We start from the raw sequence: 12,363 nt of genomic DNA on the forward strand, positions 1-12,363 counted from the left end.
ATCATGGTAGAAGGCAAAAGGCACTTCTTACATAGTGGTGGCAAGAGAAAAATAAGGAAGAAGCAAAAGTGGAAACCTCTGATAAGCCCATCAGATATTGTGAGACTTATAAACGATCATGGGAATAGCATGGGAAAGACCGGCCCCTGTGATTCAATTACCTCCCGCTGGGTCCCTCTCACGACACATGGGAATTCTGGGAGATAAAATTCAAGTTGAGATTTGAGTGGGAACATAGCCAAACCATATCATTCTGCCCCTAGCCCCTCCAAATCTCATATCCTCACATTTCAAAACCAATCATGCCTTCCCAACAATCCCCCAAAGTCTTAACTCATTTCAGCATTAAACCAGAAGTCCACAGTCCAAAGTCTCATCTGAGACAAGGTAAGTCCCTTCCACCTATGAGGCTGCAAAATCAAAAGAAAGCTAGTTACTCCTAGATACAATGGGGGTACAGGTATTGGGTGAATACAGTTGTTCCAAATGGGAAAAGTTGGCCAAAACAAAGGGGTTACAGGCCCCATGCAACTCTGAAATCCAGCGGGGCAATCAAATTTTAAAGCTCCAAAATGATCTCCTTTGACTCTAGGTCTCACATCCAGGTCACACTGATACAAGAGGTGGGTTCCCATGGTCTTGGGTAACTTCACCCCTGTGGCTTTTTAGGGTACAGCCTCCTTCCTGGCTGCTTTCACAGGCTGTCATTGAGTGTCTGCAGCTTTTCCAGGTGCATGATGCAAGCTGTCAGTGGACCTACCATTCTGGGGTCTGGAGGACAGTGGCCCTCTTCTCACAGCCCCACTAGGGACTCTGTGTGAGGGCTCCGACACCACATTAATGTTCTGCACTTCCCTAGCAGAGGTTCTTCATGAGGGCCCCACCTCTGCAGCAAACTTTTGCCTGGTCATCCAGGCATTTACATACATCTGAAATCTAGGTGGAGGTTCCCAAACCTCAATTCTTGATTTCTGTGCCCTTGCAGACTCAATGCCATGTGGAAGATGCCAAGGCTTGGGGCTTTCCTCCTCTGAAGCCACACCCTGAGTTCTACATTGGCTACTTTCAGACACGGCTGGAGCAGCTGGGACATAGGGCACCAAGTCCCTAGGCTGTACACAGCAAAGGGATCCTGGATCCTGCCCACAAAACCACTTTTTCCTCTTAGGCCTCTATGCCTGTGATGGAAGGGGCTGCCAAGAAGGTCTCTGACATGGCCTGGACACATTTTCTCCATGGTCTTGGGGATTAACATTAGACCCCTTGCTACTTATACAAATTTCTGCAGCCGGCTTGAATTTCTGCTTAGAAAATGTGTTTTTCTTTCCTACTGCATTGTCAGACTGCAAATTTTCTGAACTTTTATGCTCTGTTTCCCTTTTAAAATGGAGTACTTTTAATAGCACCCAAGTGATCTTTTGAATGCTTTGCTGCTTAGAAATTTCTTCTGCCACATACTCTAAATCATCTCTCCCAAGTTCAAAGTTCCACAAATCTCTAGGGCAGGGGCAAAATGCTGCCAGTCTCTTTGCTAAAACAACAAGAGTCACCTTTGCTCCAGTTCCCAACAAGTTCCTCATCTTTATCTGAGACCACCTCAACCTGGATTTCACTGTCCATATCATTATCAGCATTTTTGTCAAAGCCATTCAACAAGTCCCTAGGAGGTTCCAAACTTTTCCTGTCTTCTTCTGAGCCTTCCAAACTGTTCCAACCTCTGCCTACTACCCAGTTCCAAAGTCCCTTCCACATTTTCAGGTATATTTTCAGCAACGCCCCAGTCTATGGTACCAATTTACTGTATTAGTCCGTTTTCATGTTGCTGATAAAGACATACCCAAAACTGGGAAGAAAAAGAGATTTAATGGACTCACAATTTCACATGGCTCTGGAGGCCTCAGAATCATGGCAAGAGGCAAAGTCACTTCTTACATGGTGGCAGCGAGAGAAAAATGAGGAAGAAGCAAAAGTGGAAACCCCTGATAAGCCCATCAGATCTCGTGAGACTTATTCACTATTACGAGAATAGCACGGGAAAGACCAGACCCCATGATTCAATTACCTTCCCCTGGGTCCCTCAAACAACATGTGGGAATTCTGGAAGATACAATTCAAGTTGAGATTTTGGTGGGGACGCAGCCAAACCATATCACAGTCCATTGTAGAAATCATAAAATAGCCACTTTCTACTCTCAGAAATAACGTTTCTTCACCATTATAGAGAGAATGCTTGTGTTTTCCCAAAATTCATATGTTGAAACCCTTCCTATTAATGTGTATTATGAGGGGGGTCTTTAGGAGTCAATTAGGATTAGATTAGGTCATGAGAGTAGAGCCCTCATGTATGGGATTAGTGTCTTTATAAGAGTCCTGAGAGAGTTTGCTTCCTTTTTCTCCGCCAGATAAGAATACAAGAAGCAGCAATTAGCATCCCTCACTAGAATCTCATCACTCTGGCACTCTGATCTCAGGCTGCCAGCATCCACAACTGTAAGCAATAAATTTGCGTTGTTCATAAGCCACCCAGTCTATGGCATTTTGTTATAGTAGCTTGAACAGGGTAAGATATTTACCATCACCAGTGTCTAGAGTTTTATGGGCCTTGAAGAACAGGAGGATTTTTTGGTATCCTGTTGTTTCCTTTATTCCCTTTATTTTATCTTTATATGTCTTTCTTTCATTTACTATTATTATTATTATTAAAATTATACTTTAAGTTCTAGGATACATGTGCATAACGTGCAGGTTTGTTACGTATGTATACTTGTGCCATGTTGGTGTGCTGCACCCATCAACTCGTCAGCACCCATCAACTCATCATTTACATCAGGTATAACTCCCAATGCAATCCCTTCCCCCTCCTGCCTCCCCATAATAGGCCCCGGTGTGTGATGTTCCCCTTCCAGAGTCCAAGTGATCTCATTGTTCAATTACCACCTATGAGTGAGAACATGCGGTGTTTGGTTTTCTGTTCTTGCGATAGTTTGCTGTGAATGATGGTTTCCAGCTGCATCCATGTCCCTACAAAGCACACAAACTCATCCTTTTTTATGGCTGCATAGTATTCCATGGTGTATATGTGCCACATTTTCTTAATCCAGTCTGTCACTGATGGACATTTGGGTTGATTCCAAGTCTTTGAATTGTGAATAGTGCCGCAATAAACATACGTGCGCATGTGTCTTTATAGCAACATGATTTATAATCCTTTGGGTATATACCCAGTAATGGGATGGCTGGGTCAAATGGTGTTTCTAGTTCTAGATCCTTGAGGAATCGCCATACTGTTTTCCATAATGGTTGAACTAGTTTACAATCCCACCAACAGTGTAAAAGTGTTCCTATTTCTCCACATCCTCTCCAGCACGTGTTGTTCCTGACTTTTTAATGATTGCCATTCTAACTGGTGTGAGATGGTATCTCATTGTGGTTTTGATTTGCATTTCCCTGATGGTGAGTGATGATGAGCATTTTTTCATGTGTCTGTTGGCTGTATGAATGTCTTCTTTTGAGAAATGTCTGTTCATATCCTTTGCCCACTTTTTGATGGGGTTGTTTGGTTTTTTCTCATAAATTTGTTTGAGTTCTTTGTAGGTTCTGGATATTAGCCCTTTGTCAGATAAGCAGATTGTAAAAATTTTCTCCAATTCCGTAGGTTGCCTGTTCACTCTGATGGTAGTTTCTTTTGCTGTGCAGAAGCTTTTTAGTTTAATTACATCCCATTTGTCAATTTTGGCTTTTGCTGCCATTGCTTTTGGTGTTTTAGACATGAAGTCCTTGCCCATGCCTATGTCCTGAATGGTATTACCTAGGTTTTCTTCTAGGGTTTTGATGGTTTTAGGTTTAACATTTAAGTCTCTAATCCACCTTGAATTAATTTTCATATAAGGAGTAAGGAAAAGATCCAGTTTCAGCTTTCTACTTATGGCTAGCCAATTTTCCCAGCACCATTTATTAAATAGGGAATCCTTTCCCCATTTCTTGTTTTTCTCATGTTTGTCAAAGATCAGATGGCTGTAGATGTGTGGTATTATTTCTGAGGACTTGGTTCTGTTGCATTGGTCTATATCTCTGTTTTGGTACCAGTACCATACTGTTTTGGTTACTGTAGCCTTGTAGTATAATTTGAAGTCAGGTAGCGTGATGCCTCCAGCTTTGTTCTTTTGACTTAGGATTGTCTTGGAGATGCGGGCTCTTTTTTGGTTCCATATGAACTTTAAAGCAGTTTTTTCCAATTCTGTGAAGAAAGTCATTGGTAGCTTGATGGGGATGGCATTGAATCTATAAATTACCTTGGGCAGTATGGCCATTTTCATGATATTGATTCTTCCTATCCATGAGTATGGTATGTTCTTCCATTTGTTTGTGTCCTCTTTTATTTCACTGAGCAGTGGTTTGTAGTTCTCCTTGAAGAGGTCCTTTAGATTCCTTGTTAGTTGGATTCCTAGGTATTTTATTCTCTTTGAAGCAATTGTGAATGGGAGTTCATTCCTGATTTGGGTCTCTGTTTGTCTGTTACTGGTGTATAAGAATGCTTGTGATTTTTGCACATTAATTTTGTATACTGATACTTTCCTGAAGTTGCTTATCAGCTTAAGGAGATTTTGGGCTGAGATGATGGGGTTTTCTAAATATACAATCATGTCATCTGCAAACAGGGACAATTTGACTTCTTGTTTTCCTAACTGAATACCCTTTATTTCTTTCTCTTGCCTGATTGCCCTAGCCAGAACTTCCAACACTATGTTGAATAGGAGTGGTGAGAGAGGGCATCCCTGTCTTGTGCCAGTTTTCAAAGGGAATGCTTCCAGTTTTTGCCCATTCAGTATGATACTGGCTGTGGGTTTGTCATAAATAGCTCTTATTATTTTGAGATACGTTCCATCAATACCGAAATTATTGAGAGTTTTTAGCATGAAGAGCTGTTGAATTTTGTCAAAGGCCTTTTCTGCGTCTATTGAGATAATCATGTGGTTTTTGTCTTTGGTTCTGTTTATATGTTGGATTACGTTTATTGATTTGCATATGTTGAACCAGCCTTGCATCCCAGGGATGAAGCCCACTTGATCATGGTGGATAAGCTTTTTGATGTGCCGCTGGATTCAGTTTGCCGTATTTTATTGAGGATTTTTGCATCAATGTTCATCAGGGATATTGGTCTAAAATTCTCTTTTATTGGTCTAAAGGGATATTGGTCTAAAATTCTCAAAAAAGCCTGATACTGCCAGGCTTGGGTATCCGGATGATGTCGGCCTCATAAAATGAGTTAGGGAGGATTCCCTCTTTTTCTATTGCTTGGAATAGTTTCAGAAGGAATGGTACCAGCTCCTCCTTGTACCTCTGGTAGAATTTGGCTGTGAATCCATCTGGTCCTGGACTTTTTTTGGTTGGTAAGCTATTAATTATTGCCTCAATTTCAGAGTCTGCTATTGGTCTATTCAGGGATTCAACTTCTTCCTGGTTTAGTCTTGGGAGAATGTAAGTGACCAGGAAATTATCCATTTCTTCTAGGTTTTCTAGTTTATTTGCTTGGAGGTGTTTATAGTATTCTCTGATGGTAGTTTGTATTTCTGTGAGGTCGGTGGTGATATCCCCTTTATCCCTTTTTATTGCATCTATTTGATTCTTCTCTCTTTTCTTCTTTATTAGTCTTGCTAGCAGTCTATCAATTTTGTTGATCTTTTCAAAAAACCAGCTCCTGGATTCACTGATTTTTTGGAGGGTTTTTTGTGTCTCTATCTCCTTGAGTTCTGCTCTGATCTTAGTTATTTCTTGCCTTCTGCTAGCTTTTGAATGTGTTTGCTCTTGCTTCTCTAGTTCTTTTAATTGTGATGTTAGGGTGTCAATTTTAGATCTTTCCTGCTTTCTCTTGTGGGCATTTAGTGCTATAAATTTCCCTCTACACACTGCTTTAAACGTGTCCCAGAGATTCTGGAATGTTATATCTTTGTTCTCATTGGTTTCAGAGAATATCTTTATTTCTGCCTTCATTTCGTTATGTACCCAGTAGTCATTCAGGATGAGGTTGTTCAGTTTCCGTGTAGTTGAGCGGTTTTGAGTGAGTTTCTTAGTCCTGAGTTCTCGTTTGATTGCACTGTGGTCTGAGAGACAGTTTGTTATAATTTCTGTTCTTTTACATTTGCTGAGGAGTGCTTTACTTCCAACTATGTGGTCAATTTTGGAATAAGTGCAATGTGGTGCTGAGAAGAATGTATATTCTGTTGATTTGGGGTGGAGAGTTCTGTAAATGTCTATTAGGTCCACTTGGTGCAGAGTTGAGTTCAATTCCTGGATATCCTTGTAAGCTTTCTGTTTCATTGATCTGTCTAATGTTGACAGTGGAGTGTTGAAGTCTCCCATTATTATTGTATGGGAGTTAAGTCTCTTTGTAAGTCTCTAAGGACTTGCTCTATGAATCTGGGTACTCCTGTATTGGGCGCATATACATTTAGGATAGTTAACTCTTCCTGTTGAATTGATCCCTTTACCATTATGTAATGGCCATTTTTTGTCTCTTTTGATCTTTGATGGTTTAAAGTCTGTTTTATCAGAGACTAGGATTGCAACCCCTGCTGTTTTTTGTTCTCCATTTACTTGGTAGATCTTCCTCCATCCCTTTATTTTGAGCCTATGTGTGTCTCTGCACATGAAATGGGTCTCCTGAATACAGCTCACTGATGGGTCTTGACTCTTTATCCAATTTGCCAGTCTGTATCTTTTAATTGGACCATTTAGTCCATTTACATTTAAGGTTAATATTGTTATGTGTGAACTTGATCCTGTCATTGTGATATTAGCTGGTTATTTTCCTGGTAGTTGATGCAGTTTCTTCCTACTATTGATGGTCTTTACATTTTGTCATGTTTTTGCAATGGCTGGTACTGGTTGTTCCTTTCCATATTTAGTGCTTCCTTCAGGATCTCTTGTAGGGCAGGCCTGGTGGTGACAAAATCTCTCAGCATTTGCTTGTCTGTAAAGGATTTTATTTCTCCTTCACTTGTGAAACTTAGTTTGGCTGGATATGAAACTCTGGGTTGAAAGTTCTTTTCTTTAAGAATGTTGAATATTGGCCCCCACTCTCTTCTGGCTTATAGAGTTTCTGCCGAGAGATCTGCTGTTAGTCTGATGGGCTTCCCTTTGTGGGTAACCCGACCTTTCTCTCTGGCTGCCCTTAACATTTTTTCTTTCATTTCAACTTTGGTGAATCTGACAATTATGTGTCTTGGAGTTGTTCTTCTGAGGAGTATCTTTGTGGTGTTCTTTATGTTTCCTGAATTTGAATGTTGCCCTGTCTTACTAAGTTGGGGAAGTTCTCCTGGATGATATCCTGAAGAGTGTTTTCCAACTTGGTTCCATTTTCCCCCTCACTTTCAGGCACACCAATCAGACATAGATTTGGTCTTTTCACATAATCCCATATTTCTTGGAGGCTTTGTTCATTTCTTTTTCCTTTTATTTCTCTAGACTTCTCTTCTCGCGTCATTTCATTCATTTGATCTTCAATCATTGATACTCTTTCTTCCAGTTGATCGAGTCGGTTACTGAAGCTTGTGCATTTGTGATGTATCTCTCGTGTCACAGTTTTTATATCTGTCAGTTCGTTTATGGCCTTCTCTGCATTGATTATTCTAGTTATCCATTTTCCATTCTTTTTTCAAGATTTTTAGTTTCTTTGCGCTGGGTACGTATTCCTCCTTTAGCTCTGAGAAGTTTGATCGACTGAAGCCTTCTCCTCTCAACTCGTCAAAGTCATTCTCCGTCCAGCTTTGATCCATTGCTGGCAATGAGCTGCGTTCCTTTGGAGGGGGAGATGTGCTCTTATTTTTTGAATTTCCAGCTTTTCTGCCCTGCTTTTTCCCCATCTTTGTGGTTTTATCTGCCTTTGGTCTTTGATGCTTGGTGACATACCAATGGGGTTTTGGTGTGGGTGTCCTTTCTGTTAATTTTCCTTCTAACAGTCAGGACCCTCAGCTGTGGGTCTGTTGGAGATTGCTTGAGGTCCACTCCAGACCCTGTTTGCCTGGGTATCAGCAGCAGAGGCTGCAGAAGATAGAATATTGCTGAACAGCGAGTTCTGCTCTCTGATTCTTGCTCTGGAAGCTTCGTCTCAGGGGTGTACCCCACCGTGTGAGGTGTGAGGTGTCGGTTTGCACCTAGTGGGGAATGTCTCCCAGTTAGGCTACTCAGGGGTCAGGGACCCACTTGAGCAGGCAGTCTGTCCATTATCAGATCTCAACCTCCATGCTGGGAGATCCATTGCTCTCTTCAAAGCTGTCAGACAGAGTCATTAACATCTGCAGAGGTTTCTGCTGCTTTTTATTAACTATGCCCTGTCCCCAGAGGTGGAGTCTACAGAGACAGGCAGGCCTCCTTGAGCTGTGGTGGGTTCCACCCAGTTCAAGGTTCCCTGTGGCTTTATTTACCTACTTAAGCCTCAGCAATGGCAGGTGCCCCTCCCCCAGCCTCGCTGCCGCCTTGCAGTTAGATCTCAGACTGCTGTGCTAGCAATGAGGGATGCTCCGTGGGGGTGGGACCCTCCAGGCCAGGTGTGCGATATTATCTCCTGATGTGCCGTTTGCTAAGACCCTTGGTAAAGTGCAGTATTAGGGTGGGAGTTACCCGATTTTCCAGGTGTTGTGTGTCTCAGTTTCCCTTGGCTAGGAAAAGGGATTCCCTTCCCCCTTGCACTTCCCAGGTGAGGGGATGCCTTGCCCTGCTTCAGCTCTCGCTGGTCGGGCTGCACCAGCTGACCAGCACCGATTGTCAGGCACTCCCCAGTGAGATGAACCCAGTACCTCAGTTGAAAATGCACAAATCCACCCGTCTTCTGTGTCACTCACGCTGGGAGCTGGAGACTGGAGCTGTTCCTATTCGACCATCTTGCTCCCAACCCTATCTTTATTTGTCTTTCTCTACCTTACTTGCAGTTAGGGCTAGATTTTTGAGATAGTGTTTGTGCACATCTGTGGGAAATAATACAACTTTTTTTCCCTGTAGGCACAAACTAGTTGTCCTATTTAGGCTTAATATTTTCTTGGGAGTTTAATTATTCTTTTCTTTTGGCCAGTGTCTTTTCCAGCAGTAGCAACTTAGGGCCTTCCAAAGTCCTTTCTGGGACTTAATGTGGTGCTTTTCCCTTTTAGGGTATTCCGTGAAGTTCAGGAAGTGATTACTTTGCATACTTGCTCTGAAATAACATCTAAAATTCAACGTGTTCTAACTCAGCCTTTTATCAATGCTGTCAAAGATAAAGCCAGATACTACTTAAACTGGTAAGGACATATTTTAATTAGTAATATACTATTGCAATAGGAAAGAGGTTCTAGCATGAACTGACCTCAGCTTCAATTTGTTCACAGGTGGTAGGGTTGAGTAGCTTGGTACCACAAGCACGTGCCACCACTCCTGGGCTCAAGCAATCTTCTCACCTGGGCCTCCCAAAGTGCTGGGATTACATGTGTGAGCTTGGCTGACAGAGCGTTTCAAAGGGAGAATGAAGGAGTGGGGAGGAGGATGAGTGGTGTCTCAGGGAAGTTAAACTTCCAGGATATAAAGCAGGGGAAAAAAATGAAAAGCTGGCTTAGCCTCCCAGGCGACATATTCCTCCCATGCTGGATGCTTCCTACCATTGAACACTGGACTCCAAGTTCTTCAACTTTGGGACTTGGACTGGTTTCCTTGCTCCTCAGCTTGCAGACGGCCTATTGCGGGACCTTGTGTGAGTTGATATCCTATAAACAACAAAGGATTGGTGGGTGCAGTTAGGCCAGCTGTGTCTGTTGACTACCTTCTAGTAGAGACTGGGAGACAGAGGTTCTTAACCTTCCTGATGATTGATTACGTTTTAAAGGAATGGCTTTCAGGTGCTTGAGAAAGATGCTCCTGAGTTGTAGGAGAAACATGTACATCTCAAAGGGACAGGAGAAGGATTCACAATTGTAAGCCCTCCTGAGTAAATGCTCTAAGAAAGGAAGGTTGGGGCCTATTGTAAGATGTTGGCTAAAACAAACAGTAAATTTTTTGGCAGCCTGAAGCTTTTTCAGTGAAGTAGCAACAGTAGCAACTGAATGCAACAGTGAGCTGTTAGAAACTATGTCAGTATTCAGCGGAACACACTGGCTAATGCCTGTAATCACAGCAGGGGCCTGGTGGCAGCTCATGCCTGTAATCCCAGCACTATGGGAGGCTGAGGTGGACAGATCACGAAGTCAGGAGATCGAGACCATCCTGGCTAACACGGTGAAACCCTGTCTCTACTAAAAATACAAAAAATTAGCTGGGCGTGGTGGCATGCACCTGTAGTCCCAGCTGCTTGGGAGGCTGAGGCCGAAGAATCGCTTGAACCCAGGAGGTGGAGATTGTAGTGAGCTGAGATGGAGCCACTGCCACTGCACTCCAGCCTGGGCAGCAGAGCAAGACTTCGTCTCAAAATAAATAAATAAATACAATTAAAAAAAGAAACTCTGTTAGTATTCAAGTGTTTTAGTGTTGGGGTAAAGGAGATACACAATATGCGTATCATTTGTGTTGAGAATCTGTAGTGTTTTTTGTTTTGTTTTGTTTTGTTTTTTAGACAGGGTCTCGTTTTGTCACCCAAGCTGGAGTGCAGTGGCTCAATCTCAGCTCACTGCAACCTCCATCATCTGGGTGCAAGTGATCCTCCCACCTCAGCCTCCCTAGTAACTGGGACCACAGGTGTACATCACTAAGCCCAGGCATTTTTTTTTTTTTTTTTTTTTTTGTATTTTTGGTAGAGACAGGATCTGCCATGTTGCCCAGGCTGAGAATCTGTAGTTTTTAAGAGGCCAGTACTGAGGTGTGGTCAAGAAGAGGGCTCAGCCTGGCGGTATGACACATTCCTGTAATACAGTGTATTAGTCAGGGTTCTCTAGAGGAACAGAACTAATAGGGGATATATATACACAGGGGGAGTTTATTGGGTAGTATTAACTCACATGATCACAAGGTCCCACAAAAGGCCATCTACAAGCTGAGGAGCAAGAAAGCCAATCTGAGTCCCAAAGCTGAAGAACTTGAAGTTCAATGTTCAAGGGTAGGAAGCATCCAGCATGGGAGAAAGATGTAGGCTGGGAGGCTGAGCCAGTCTACCCTTTTCATGGTTTTTTGCCTACTTTATATTCTGGCCACTCCAGCAGCTGATTAGATGGTGCCCACTTGGATTAAGGGTGGAGCTGCCTTTCCCAGTCCACTGACTCAAATATTAATCTGCTTTGGCAACACCCTCACAGACACACCCAGGATCAGTACTTTGCATCCTTCAATCTGACCAAGTTGACACTTATTCTTAACCACCATATACAGCTAAGCAGGAGCCTAAGGCAGGAGGGCTGCTTGAGTCAGGAGTTGAAGGCTGCATTGAGCTATGATGGTGCCACTGCACTCCAGCCTGGGCAACACAGCAAGACCCTGTTTCTCGAAAAAAAAAAAAAAAAAAGAAGAGGCTCAGAGGATCTAGGTTGGAGTTTGGTCAAGGAGGGGATGTTTCTCACTGAGTAATTTTAAAAGTTACTTTGTTTTAATATTCTGAAATCTGAAATGGGAATATTAATATCTCCTACATTTCCTAGAAGCATCAAGTGCAGTGCTGAGCAATAGAAATATAATGCAAGCCTCACATGTTATTTACAATATTTTCATAGCCACATTAAATAATTAAAAATAAACAAGAAATATTAATGTTAGTAATATATTGTATTTACCCCAATATATTCAAAATATTTTCTTTCTTTTCATCTTTCTTTCTTTCTTTTATTCCCCTCTCTCACTCCCTTCCTTCCTTCTTTTTTGAGACAAAGTCTTGCTCTGTCACCCAGGCTGGAGTGCAGTGGCATGATCTCAGCTCACTGCAGTCTCCACCTCCCTGTTCAAGCGATTCTCCTGTCTCAGCCTCCTGAGTAGCTGGGATTACAGGCGCCCACGACCACACCCGGCTAATTTTTGTATTTTCAGTAGAGACAGGGTTTCGCCATGTTGGCCAGACTGGTCTCGAACTCTTGACTTCAGGTGATTTGCCCGCCTCGGCCTCCCAAAGTGCTGGAATTACAGGCGTGAGCCACGGCGCCCGACCTCAAAATATTTTCATTTCAACATGTTATCAACATTTAAAAATTATTGGGAGGCCGAGGCAGGTGGATCACGACGTCAGGAGATCGAGACCATCCTGGCTAACACGGTGAAACCCTGTCTCTACTAAAAATAAAAAAAAATTAGCCGGGCGTGGTGGCGGGCGCCTGTAGTCCCAGCTACTCGGGAAGCTGAGGCAGGAGAATGGCTTGAACCCGGGAGGCGGAGCTCGCAGTGAGCCGAGATCGCGCCACTGCACTCCAGCCTGGTCGACAGAGC

This window comes from Macaca fascicularis, chromosome 18 (assembly GCF_037993035.2).
Source record: "Macaca fascicularis isolate 582-1 chromosome 18, T2T-MFA8v1.1".
In the NCBI taxonomy this organism is placed as follows: domain Eukaryota; kingdom Metazoa; phylum Chordata; class Mammalia; order Primates; family Cercopithecidae; genus Macaca; species Macaca fascicularis.